Genomic DNA, 13,552 nt, shown 5'->3' with positions numbered 1-13,552 from the left:
ATTTTACAGAAGTTGACTGTGCCACACAAAAATACATTGGGTAGTTACCCTGGAACTCTGTTTTTTACTCCTAATAAGGAATGGAAAGAGGAATCTAAAGTCCACATATATCTGAGACTATTAGTATTCTGCTTACAACAATTAAATAATCAGGAGGAAATTTTCACTAAGGGTTCCCTTGCCATTTTTCTTTTCACCTCACACTCTATCCCCTGCCCGAAAGACTCAGCTTCTCCCCCATCCTACGTACTATTTTCTTATAAATAGAAATTACTCTTTCTTAAAGAATTGACAAAATGTTCCTGATTCCTGCTAACTTTTAAGGTAGAATGTTTCTGTATTTGAGCCAGACATGCTGTATGTGACACACTACAGCTGGCAAGTGATGGGATTTTCAGATTAAAAAAATGGCCGTCTGCTCAGTACTTTAAGCATAACTCTTAGACAAAATTAATTATATGCCTTTCTATCTTTACATCATAACTTTTCTCTGATGTTCCTAGGTAGTAGCCTCAAGACCATTCTCAGGGTAAAAATACCAAATTGTGTGTTCAATTACAAGTGCAACATAAACCTTAAAGGCAGCAATATAATTATTGCCATAAGCTTATCTTTATGTCAGCTTAACATTTGCTATGGAGCAACTTAAGAGTTATTTTTAGGCATATAAACAGGAGCACATCTGGCATGGGGTGTTCATTAATGAAGTGTGTTAAAACTCGTAAGACATTGCTGATATCAACAGAGGAAAGCACTAAGATTTTGGAACATTTGGCCTGGTATTTTTATGTGCTTCTTTGAATGCTAAATGTTAATAATGATGAACCAAAACCTTGCAGAATATTCTCTTTATAATACTAGCCATAGCATTACAATCTTTCAAGGTGTCAACACAAATTTCTGTCTTCAAATTAAGTAAATTCAAGCATTTGGACATACTTCTTGAACAATATCTCATTCATAAACAGTATTTGGCATCACGTACAGTCACAAAGATAAATAACCCATTGCTAGACAATCTGATTTTAAAACCAATGCCTACTAGTCATATCAATTATACTTTCCATAATAATAGTTGTGTAAAACATGCAGCATAGGCTGTACAAAATTTAGCATCAGCAAGCATCCTTTATTTTAAATTAGTTGGAAAAATGTTCAGTACATGGTAATTTTGATCTTCATAACCTGGAAGAGGTCTTTTCTGTAATACACTTCCAGAAGATGTCTTTAAATACTTCTTTGTAACAAATTGTCGGCTGAATATGAGCCAGCAGTGTGCTCTGGTGGCCAAGAAGGCCAACGGCATCCTGGCTTGTATCAGAAACACTGTGACCAGCAGGGCTAGGGAGGTGATCGTCCCCCTGTACTCGGCTCTGGTGAGGCCGCACCTCGAGTACTGTGTTCAGTTTTGGGCCCCTCGCTACAAGAAGGACATCGAGGTGCTTGAGCGGGTCCAGAGAAGGGCGACGAAGCTGGTGAGGGGCCTGGAGAGCAAGTCCTACGAGGAGCGGCTGAAGGAGCTGGGCTTGTTCAGCCTAGAGAAGAGGAGGCTCAGGGGTGACCTTATTGCTCTGTATAAGTACATTAAAGGAGGCTGTAGCGAGGTGGGGGTTGGCCTGTTCTCCCATGTGCCTGGTGACAGGACGAGGGGGAATGGGCTAAAGTTACGCCAGGGGAGTTTTAGGTTAGATGTTAGGAAGAATTTCTTTACTGAAAGGGTTGTGAGGCATTGGAACGGGCTGCCCAGGGAGGTGGTGGAGTCACCATCCCTGGAAGTCTTCAAAAGACGTTTAGATGTAGAGCTTAGGGATATGGTTTAGTGGGGACTGTTAGTTTTAGGTCAGAGGTTGGACTCGATGATCTTGAGGTCTCTTCCAACCTAGAAAATTCTGTGATTCTGTGATTCTGTGAAAGCCTGCAAAGTTTAAAGCATGAATATTTGTTCTATACCTATATTAGTTTGACTGCAAACTTTCACACTCTTTTAAATTCATATTCACCAAGATTTTGAAATAGTCATAACGCACCTTATTAAAATTGTACAATAATCAAGCAGAATGTTCCACAGCCTGTACTTTGTATGCAAATTTGTTTTCCTGATATGCCATTTATTTCTTTTTGTAGTAACAGCAAATACTTCTGTATAAGAGCTCAGATAAAAAAATAACATTAAAAAAAAAAATGAAATAAATAAATTAAGTAAAAAGTAATTTGTGTAAAGCAGGATGATGGATTTTTGTAGAAATTAAAGTTACACTGAAGAATTAGATATTGGGTAAGCAAAAGAAGCTTTTTGAAACTATGTTGCTGATTTACTACTTATAATTACCTGTTCCAGATTTCCTGTCTATCCTGAATAGCATGGAAATACAGAACTCTTTCCTCACTGTTTACAATTTGCTGGACTAAATGGAGAGTTTCCTCTGCAATTTTATATGATGTGTAAACAGAATTTTTTACATTATTAGCTTGAAGCTTATTGGTATAGGAACAAAACGAAACATGCCATTTTAGTGGCACTTTCCAGACATAAGCAACAACACAATATCAAATTTCCTGTCAGAAAGTGGATCAAATTAAACAGTGGGCATGCTTTAGAACTTGTTAAAAATATTATGAAATTATTTAGATATTTGAATACTCAACATCATCTAGAAAATAGAACATAAAAGGTCCAAGTCTAGCTCTTAGACAAAATTGGGACAAATAATATCTATATCCTTCCTGACAGATGGAAGGGTTACACGACTTTATACCACTGAAAACATTTGAAAACAGGTTATATAACCTATTTATTACTTTACATTTTCCACTACAGTAGGAAGGTGCATATAAACCAACAAGACCTATTTCAGATTTGGTACAGATATTCTATCTGTACATGAGGTAAAGAAATAAGGGAAGCCTTATTTTTCTGATGCAGTCGACTTGAAGAGAATTGAAGGAAAAGAAAATTGAGCTCTGTAGTAGCTACAGCCACGACTAGAAATTTCCTTTGGATATACACTTATTCCAAAAATAATGCTGGAAACAATTTATACACAATCTTCCTCTTCCATACAGAGAAATCACTCAAGAATGAAGGTCTCAAAATAATATATTCACAACAAACAGTAGTAGTACTATGTTTCAAAGCATGAAATAATTCAACACCTAAGTATTTAACAGCACAGGGGTAAATAGCAGCAATCTTGCTGTCTTTTGCAAAAGCAGTGCACTCAAGTATAATGTCAGGCAAGAATTATACAAAGCACATCTGGTCAGGGAAGTTCATTGTCTGCATGAGATTGAATCACTACTCATTTCACATTAAATATATACACTAACCTTATTCTCCAGAGATCATTTCTTCAATTCTACCAACAGCAGTGATTTATTTTTTTTTTTTTTAAGTTTAAACTGTGACAAACACTTGCATGTTATGAAGAGGAAAGGTAGATGGTGGATATATGCTGAGAGGAAGAAGGTCTGAGGCACCAGAACAGCAGAAGACATCTTTTTAACTTGCAAACGTCCAGTACAGGATGTTGCTTGAAATTCCTCAGTAACAGAAGGAAGTTATTTCAGGTCTCTGGGGAAAATTGCTTAATTCATTTAGTGTCATATTCATCCTGAGGAATACACATTTAGTTGGAAGGGAATAATTTATGAAAGGGTATAAAGTAATTCTCACCTTCCAGAGTCTTTGTACAGAGAAAAGTCTAAATCTTGCTAATACTCAGGCAAATAATGTAGTAAGAACTGTGTTTTAGCTAATTGCAACAAAGATACTGGCTGGCTGACACTTCTACATTCAGTCTTGAAGTTTTCCGACTGGAACTCATACTAACTTATGCTTGACTGTATTGAGGGTGACATATTCTCAAGAAGCTCTGGAAAAAAGCGGTAAGATTTTATGCCACTAATAGGAGAGGATCACATTTATTGAAGAAACTGCCCTGAAAAGAAAAATCCAAATTCCTCATTAATGAAGCCTGTAGGATCAGTTGAATCATGTGCTCAGTGGTGTTCCAGGCACAGGATCAAGGGCAGGTACGCAACAGTGGCGTGCTTAAGTATTACCAACCACAGGACTGAGACACTTGAGGCAAAAGTAGTTTACAGCACATGCCAGAGTAACGTGTAAAACTATGTTTGAAATGACTACACTTCTTAACAGTTTAGATTTCATTACTGCATAAACACAAGACCAAAATGGCTATGCATGATGCTTGAAATATTAAGAAGGTAAAATTTTAAACCTTCTTTCTTAACAGAGTTTTCTCTTGGGTAAAGCCTCTTAAATTGTTATTTTTTATTATCTATTTTTGAAGATATTGTGAACTGCTGAGTACCTTGCCTTTTTGAAAACTTAATCACTCTTATAAAGTTTCTAAACAGAAAAGGAGTGGTGTTTCAAGAAAAAGTCAGATAGTTTAATGAACTGAACATTTTTAAAAACCTAACTGTAAGTTGTGCTGCAGTGGTAACATCAGCACAGCTTGTACAGAAGTTTGCTATGATTGATGAATGGCTTGATGATAAAGTAATCCTGTCTAATAGTTACCTACCACCAATGGAGGAGGTTCTTCCCTGTTCTTGAATTCTCTTGCCTTGCACTGGAACTGAAAAATGACTGATTCTGAAATTAACTGCTTAAAGACGGCAAACTGCAAGAAAATTCTTCAGTAAAATGTTGCTTGTGCAACTAGGGACTTCTGATCCCATTGCTCTATCACTGGAAGACCAATTACAGCCTGCAAAATATGCAGCCAGTACCTTGAAAATGCAACTAATATTATTAAGATCTGAGAAGCTCTCTTTAGACAGAGAAGAAAAGACACCTTGTACTTCCGGGCTTCTTATTCATTTGCTGAGCTTACATAAGCCACAGTGACTGAATTGGGTTTCCAGGAAAACAACAGCTCCTTACAATTAGTCAAGTAAAATGACACTTGTGAGTTCATATGCTACTAATAGAAACTTGTTTAAATTTCTTTTGTACAGGAGGACCAAAAAAATACCATTTGAAAACAATATAGCTTAAAACCAAACCAAACCAAACAAAACAAGAAGAGCTTTCTGGCTACACACCAAGAAGATCTTTAGCTACATCACTTTCTGTGAACAAAGATAAAAAATAACTACCCTATAATGCAAAGCCAGAAACCAAGACTCATTCCATGAAACTTCTTTACTTAAAAAAATTGAAAAAATGTTTGTGTCAGTGTGTACCTGAGATGAGCAATTCTGAGAAGTAGTTTTTTTTTTCTGCTATGGAAAGGGCTTTGTTCTTTCAAACAAGCTCCAACCATTAGTACCATCTTCAGAAACCTTATATTTTCTTTCACATGCTCTAGCTGTGGTTGTGTGTGTGTGTGTAATCTTATAAAAACAATGATGGTAACAGTATATAATTCAAACAATTAAGCTGTTGCAATGGGGGAGTAGAATGTGTCTGTGTTAAATCATATTTGCAGTTTGGGTGCTGTCCTATATAATGTATTTGAATGGTGCAATGTTTTGTTTGCCATAAATAGCAGCTTTTACTTTCTTCGCAATTCTACTATATCAGCCATGCACTAGGATAAACAACACACCATAAAAGAGCAGAAGGCACAGTTAAGATAGAATCATTATGCAAATAGGTTATGGCATGCTTTATATGAGAACAGCTTCCCTAAAGAGACCTAATGGGATGACTGACCTATAAAGCATTTAATTTGTTGTTAGCATTTCATTTAATTGTCTTTCAGTTCCTCTAGGAATAAAACTTTTAATTGTAAAAACTTCTAAATGACATAATAGTTGATTTCTCTGTCTGTAACTAACAGGCTCTTCTCATAGTAAAAATAGCTTGCTGTAATTCCAAACTGTACTTTTAAAATTTTGATATAATTCTGGGGAAAAAAGTTAGGACATCAGACTTCAGTTGACAAAACTCTATTAAAAGAATGTTATTCTAGAAATGTTAATGAGAGTCATGCTGAAGAAAGACTATATATCTTGATATATAAGTACACAACAGATGATCAATTTTTCTTACTTTTGACCTTTGAGTGGTAGACTCAGGATCCATAGTCCTAGCAGAATTGATTACTGTTTGAAGGTTACATACAATAGGGTATAAATAGAGTATATAAATAAATCTTCATTTTATTTGACTAGTGATTTAAAAATTCTACAAACACTCTATTGATATCTAGTATTAATAATCAAGTCTAAGCAAAGGGGACTATGTATATAAAACATTATGAAAAGTATTGGTTATTTCAATAAAAAACTTGAGATGTGTTTACAAAGATGAACAGATTTTCTTCAGGGAGAGACCAATTTTATTTCTCCTAATGCAGGCTGAAGGTACCTCTTACAATCTGATAAAGTACGAGGCCACTACTGTTGAGATTCTGGTTTTAAAATTTGTTCTTTTTGTGGATGAACAATGGGATGGCTGACATCATTTGAGTTTAAATTGCTACATTTTTCTGACTGGGTGAAAAATGTGATTTTTTCAGAAACATGAGGAAGGAGACTTTTTCCAATGCGTCAGTAATTGGAAATTCAAGTGAAATAGTTTCAGTTCCTCCCCAGTCTTCACAACAATGCCGTGGTTCATTTTCTGTATGAAGCTCTTCAGTGTCTCCTGAGAACTTTCTTTCATGTTTTGCATTTATCAAAATGTGTTCTGGCACCTAGATATACAATATTCCATGTGATGACCTAACCCTGTTCCTTTGAGTATGATTCACAGTCCAGGTAAATGTCCATACCTAGTTGGAAATACTGCTGAAAATGACCTAGGAGTCCTGGTGAATAGCAAGATGACCATACATGTAAGCCCAAAAAATGCCCTGCCAGCCAAGACTGTCAACAGGATCTTCATTTGCATCAGAAAGAAAATAGCCCTGAAAAGATCATGGGGTGTGATTATTCCACTCCATTCAATACTTGTTAGGCCACAGCTGGGATATGGAATGCTGTATGCGGTTTTGATCCCCCAGTTCCAAAGAGATGATAAAAACCAGAAAAGGTACATTAGAGACCCAACAAGATGATCAGATGTTTGAAGACATGTAAAGGAAGGAAGAAAGAATTTGTTTTGTTCATCCAAGAGAAGAGAAGGCTTGGGAATCATAGCCTTCCAGAACCTAAAAGGTAATTATAGAAATGATAGACCTACTCTTCACAAGGATGCATGCTGATGGGACAAGAGGCAATGGGTTCAAACTGCTTCAGCTCTTATATCCATCTGGAAATAAGAGAAGAATTCTTCATTGCAAGAAAAAAGAAACATCAACATGGGAATCTCCCCTGCTGGAAATATTCCAGCCTTAGTTTTACAGAAATAACCTTTCAACAGAAGGTCAGAGCCAACAGTAAAACAAAACCAAGATCCCTTCCAACCTAGATTTTTCTATGATTCTAGTCATAGAATCTAGTCTTCATAGTGTGCTGTTATGAGTCTTCCACATATTCATATTTTTAAAACTTCAAATTAAATTCTGCCTTCATTTCATAACTTTCTATCATGTTTATATATATATATATATATTTATAACAGACACCATTCTACAAACTGAACAATTGAGAATAGTTTAGTCATTAGTAAAAAATATCTATAGGCCAGGTATGCTGATAAGATATTATAATTTACCTAATAAGATGAAGACAAGATCTGCCAACCAGCTATCACATGGGATGTCTGAATTTTTGTTCTTGCTCCAAAGAATATTAAATCTAAGCTTAACATATTATGACCAACAACTTAACATCTAAGACCAACATATAAAAACAAACAAAGAACAACAAACAGAAAGAGCCAAACTAAGAGATTCTAATCTCAAGAGAGGTGGAAAAAAACCAAACCAAACCAAACCAAACCATTTTAGACAGGATAGAAATACACATGATCCTTCCTGAAAGAAAGCTTTTATTAGAAAGAACTTACGCATTTTCATTTAGATTCTTACATCTTAACCTTTCTTCATGTCTTTGCACCCTTAAGCGAAAGTGTATAATGTATATTATTTTATCCATTAATCTCCCATTTCTACTGTTACTACAGCTCAGAATGATTCAGTGAATAACTCTGAATTTTGTCCAGCATAATACTGCACTCAATAAGCAATTCAAAGAGAAAAATAATAATAATAATACAACCCAGAAATATCTGCTATTGATTTTTCTCATCCAGATATTTTCTAAATATACAATTTAAGAAAAAAAATCATTATACAAAAACTATTCATTTTCTGGAATTAACATACATCTCTGACAGCAATATAAAAACACAAACATTGCTGTTTATAAGCTAGTTTACAAGGCCAATTTAAGAAAGATAAGCTAAATTGAATTAAAAGGAAGAGACATTGAACTGATGAAGTTGAATAATCCTCTGTTCCCAACTGTGGATGAAAAGGGCAGTAAAGTCACTTGGAGATGATAGTAGAAGTAGTATCAGGCCTCAAAATATAACAGATGCAATTGCAAATTCTGGTAATACATCTGGATTCTAAGTGCTGAGGACAGAGTGATTCTTATAATCGTTTTGTTGGAAGTATATAGTTGGAAAAGGAATCACAGTGCACATGGGGAAGTGGTATGATTCCAGGCTAAGGTGTGAGAGACAAAAAATGCATTGTTGGTTTTTCATAGTATTTTCACAGTTTTACTACAATTTTATGGCACAGAGTATTTAGGATGGTTAATATTTAATTCCAAACCTGCCACATTTCCCTTGTGGCATTGTGAACATAATGGTTTAGTAAGCAGTGAAGAGTAGCTATTACTGATGCCATTAATTGCTTTAAAATGAAATATTTTCTGTTTTTCCTATTCATGGAAAAGGAAAACAACAACAAGAAACAGCTGGCTAAAGAAATCATGGGGAAAGTAGAAGAGATGTTTACAAAAATGCAGTTGTATCCAGTAGGAATGTGCTGAATGAATGCTACCCACACACCAATTTAATGTTAGTGAAGATAGCTTGCTCCCTGAAGTGTTTATAGTACAAAACCTTAAGTAATTCACAGTGGGACGAGTGGGAAATCATACTTGTTTAGCTCCTCTAATTCAGAAGTTTTCTTCAGAAAATACTAAACTCAGCTCTGCACAGATTAATGCTTTGAAACTGATTTATATTCTGGTCCCTTAGTAAAACATCTGTTAAGTTTCTTCATATCATATGTGTGTTAGGCAGACAGCCTTAGGGTTTTAACTATAATAAATCCAAAGTTGATTTTCCAAACCTATTGCTACTAAGGCAGATTTCCATTTCACACCAATTTCCTCTTAGATTTATGTCCTTTAAAACGTATTTGCCCTCTACTAATCAAGGATGTTTGGAAATCTCTGTGATTACTTTCCCCGTGATCATCATCTCTACTGTCCCCTCGGTTAACACTACTTATTCCAACTGTCTCAGATACCTATAACATTGTGGGAAAAATATGTCCCAGTTTTACCATGAGCTATTGCCAATATATGTAACACTATTAAGGGCCCGCAAAATGAATCACAAAATTTATTTTCTTTATTAAAAGGATGTTAACTTTCAGCCATTTTCGTATTAACTCGGTTTAAGGAAGAACAATCAAAATGCATATAGGAACAAGAACTTTCTTAATACATTTTGAGAAATGTGAAATAATAACAAAGGGGAAAATTTAAAACAAACAAACAAACAAACATACAAACAAACAAACAAAAACTACTTCTTTCATAGAATCTTAGAAACACAAAGTTAGAAATGACCTACAAGATCATCTAGTCCAACTGTCCTCCTGTAACCAATACTACCCACTAAGCTATTAAATCGTAACTCGTAGGACGTTGTCCAGGTGTTTCTTGAACACAGCCAGGGACTGTGACTCTACCACCTCCCTGGGCAGGCCATTCCCGTGCCTGACCACTCTTAGAGAGAAAAAATAAATAAATAAATCCTGGTATCTATAGTCTTCAGTTGAAAGGTTTAATAGATTTCCCTGTTTTTCTAAGAGTGGTTTAAAATTTAAAGGACAGTGACAATTTATTTTTTTAGGAAGTCAGGCTGAAATTTTTTTACCCTATGAATGCAATTAATAGCACAAGTTAATCCACAGAAATGCAATATAAACATTTTGAAATCCAGTTATATTTGAACTGTAAATTCACAAGACTAAATTTTGGATTCCATTGTAAAGTATTTCCTTATTTCAAGCAGAAAAGAACATGCCGTCTTAGTACGTTTTTCAACACCTGTATTTATAACTATGGTGATTTTGCATAGATTACTCCCCACAAATGTTACAGTACTGGCCTGTCATCATCCATGTATCTTGGCACTTCTGTTATTTGATGTGATTCTTTTATGTTGGTGTTATAATGCAGCAGGTTCACATCCTCCTGAAGTTGTATAAAAATGTTGATTTGAGCAGTGCTCACTATAGATCAATCACATTTCATCACTGCAGTAAAATCTGACTTTTGACATCTTCATACTTGGCAAGGGAATGCAGCAAAACTTGTAGATTGTCAGCTATCTTGCCCATCATTCAGTACATAATTTGATTTTGAATTCACAGAAAAGCTCTTAAGAAACTGTTGCCACTTATGACTACTCTGCAGTAGGAGGTGAACCGGGATCATATTTATGTAGTTTAATCAGAACTTAACAACTGATTGCAGTAAACTGCAAGACACATTGCTTTGGACAGTATGCAAATTTTGCATGTGTGCTCCCTCTCCAGGAATGAGCACTTCTTGTTTCAGTAACACAGAGTTTAAGATGGTAATAATTAATATCGGAAAGGTACACTGGAAAAATAAATAAATAAATATATAAATAAATAAACGTACTTGACAGGTAGAAAGAAAACATGGAAAAAAACAATAGAAGCTTCTAAATGTGACCTCTTCCGCCCTGTCTGTGGGATTGGACATTCTGATTATTTATATGCCACTAGCTAAAAATGTAAAAGCTTTATTGGGATGAGGCTAGAATTGTGAAATATTACCTGAGAAAATGACAATTTTCGTAATTGGTGATTTATTCTAGCTTCAGTTAATGTGTTTTCTTAAGCTTTTGGATAGTGTCATCTTCATTCTAAATTGTAAAGTTTCAAACATGCAGCTGTATTATTAAAATTTCCTTTTGATAGAATTAGACTATCATTACCAGGTAATGAGGAGAACATTACTGACTTTGTGAGGAATTATGTCTTCCAGGATTTTAATCTAAATTAAACTTTGGTCTGATTTAAAAGAATAAATTGTCTCTGAAGTCTACCCTTTCCTTGGTGAAAATTTTTATTCTTTTGTTCTAATGCGAGTAGAAGAAACATGGATAACATTAGAAACTTCTGTAAGATTACCTTCCAATGGTGCAATATATTAAGATTGTACAAAAATTGAATTATACTGAATGAATGGAGTAGAGAGCATGCAATTATGACTAAAGTGGGATTAAATAAAAAAGGTTAAGTAAAAGGATGACATGACAGAATGGGGGGGGAGGAGGAAGGAAAGGAAAAATTTCACTGTACTTCTTTTAATAACTCATATATACAGGTTCTATTAGTCACAGATTTCCTTTATACAGATCACATATATAAATTTGTGCAATATGGTGCTATGAAATTTCAGAGAGAATCTGAATGTGTTTTAAATGCCAAAAATTACTAGTAAGTAAACACACATGGACAGAAGGTAGATATTACAGTATTTTTGCTAGAGAAAATAACACTCTAGCTTCCATGGCGTTCATACACCTCTCAGAGATTCATATTCTATTCTTCTTGCTCTCCATACTATATATAATATAGTATGTATAACATATATGTATATAGTATGTATAACATATATGTATATAGTATGTATAACATATATGTATGCACACACTAGTGGAAGTGCAAATGGAAATGTAATAGAAAAAATTTGAGGAATCTGACACAGGTATGTACAGATTTGACTTTTTTTTTTTTTTTTTTTCCCTTCAAAGACAACTACTTTAATTATCTGGAATTTGTAATAAAATGGAACAACTACACATTCACTAACTTGCAGAAAAGCTGTAAGCCAACTGACTACATGAAGAACAGAACAAAATATTGCGCATCAAAAAAAAAAAACTATCCAAAGAACTTCTTCCTGTTCAACCTTGCACCTGTTCAAAATGGACAGAGATATCTGCAAATCTAAGTTTTTCAGACAGAAATGATGGGAAAATGAAATCAAGCATTTTTTACCTGCACACTTTTACGTCCATTCAATATTCAAGAAAGTCATTTATATATTTATATAGACTAATATTAGTGACAGACAACTATCTTTGTAGAGAAGCTCCTGGAGTTTACCTTTGAGAATGCTCAACACTGCATGTGCTCACCAACTTTGATTCCTGAAAAATTTCCAGAAGTTGAACTCTTTAAAGTACTTCTTTAATTCTAGAGCACTATATTATAGTTTGTTTTCCGTTTCTTTTTTTGTTTTAACAGTTTGTCAGGCTAGTGTTACCCTTCTGTAACTGAAGAGTAATTATGACCAGAGCCACCTAACTCTTTAAGGATCCATGTGTAGAATCACTCTTCATGGTGATGATTCTCTCTCACATTGACATTATTTTATGATGATGTGTTACAATTTCAATCACAAAAGGTCAGAGCTGGCACTAAAAGAGCAGTGATTTATTATTCAGAGAAAGATTGCTTTGAAACGCATAAAGCATTCCGTACTAGTATTAAGACAAAAGCTACAGTCGGAATAGTAGTAATACTACATACAGTCCAAGGGTATTTAAGTGCTGCCTCATCAGGAATTATAGTAGTAATCCCATTTATTTAGTAATTTTAAAACTACATTTGTGTCCCTGTTTCTGTTTCTTGTCTGATAATTAAAGACACAAAATAATAACAATTAGATCAATCACAGTCATAGTTGGTGCCCAGTTTTTAATTTTTTTCTTCTATACCCACTACTCATTTTAATATTAAAGATATACTTTTCTTATAACTCGACAGAGAGAAATTAGCTAAAGAAGTATGACTATTACAAAGCAAATATGATCAAGTACGTCTTTTTTTCTTTCCTTTTTTTTTTTTTTTTAATTTAATATGAGTGATCTAAGAAACCAGTGTAGATAAACCTTGATAAAACCAATCTTTTACAGGATAATAGCTCAATGGATGTTCTAGGAAACATATTGATCTGTCTGGAAACATATACACTTAATTAGGACTCTAATTTTGAACCCCATCCTGTGAAGCTGTGTGGCTATCCACAGCAGAGGGATAATCAAGAACCAACGTGTAGTCACAATGACTAAAACAGCAGTGGGAAATGAGGTACATCATCATTCTCTGATTATTAACAAGGAAAGAGGATTTGGAGACAGTGGGCTGTTGGCATGTGTAAGGACTCTAGGTCATTATCTTGATTGAATATTAATCTATTTTGGAAGAATTCTTACATTATGAAGTGAGATGAGAAAAGTAAAAAGCTCTTAATTGTTAGGATCTATGCCTAATTTGTCTACAGTTGAGCATTTACCTGGACTTCACATTCATCACAGCAGGCAAAAAGACAGCTAATACTAAAG

General features: G+C 34.6%; 1 long non-coding RNA gene across 1 annotated transcript in view; it reads right to left on the bottom strand.

Annotated features, from left to right (window-relative positions):
• LOC137863778 (uncharacterized) overlaps positions 1–3,486 on the bottom strand; it is a 45,999-nt gene extending 42,513 nt beyond the window's left edge. Inside the window, exon 1 of the long non-coding RNA XR_011101140.1 lies at positions 3,328–3,486. This is a non-coding gene — a long non-coding RNA (uncharacterized lncRNA). The remainder of the gene's footprint in view (positions 1–3,327) is intronic.
• Between the last annotated feature and the right edge of the window lie 10,066 nt (positions 3,487–13,552).

This window comes from Anas acuta, chromosome 13, assembly GCF_963932015.1.
Source record: "Anas acuta chromosome 13, bAnaAcu1.1, whole genome shotgun sequence".
Classification (NCBI taxonomy): Eukaryota; Metazoa; Chordata; class Aves; order Anseriformes; family Anatidae; genus Anas; species Anas acuta.
The sequence above is the reverse complement of the archived record's forward strand: the minus strand, read 5'-3'. Positions and strand labels throughout refer to the sequence as shown.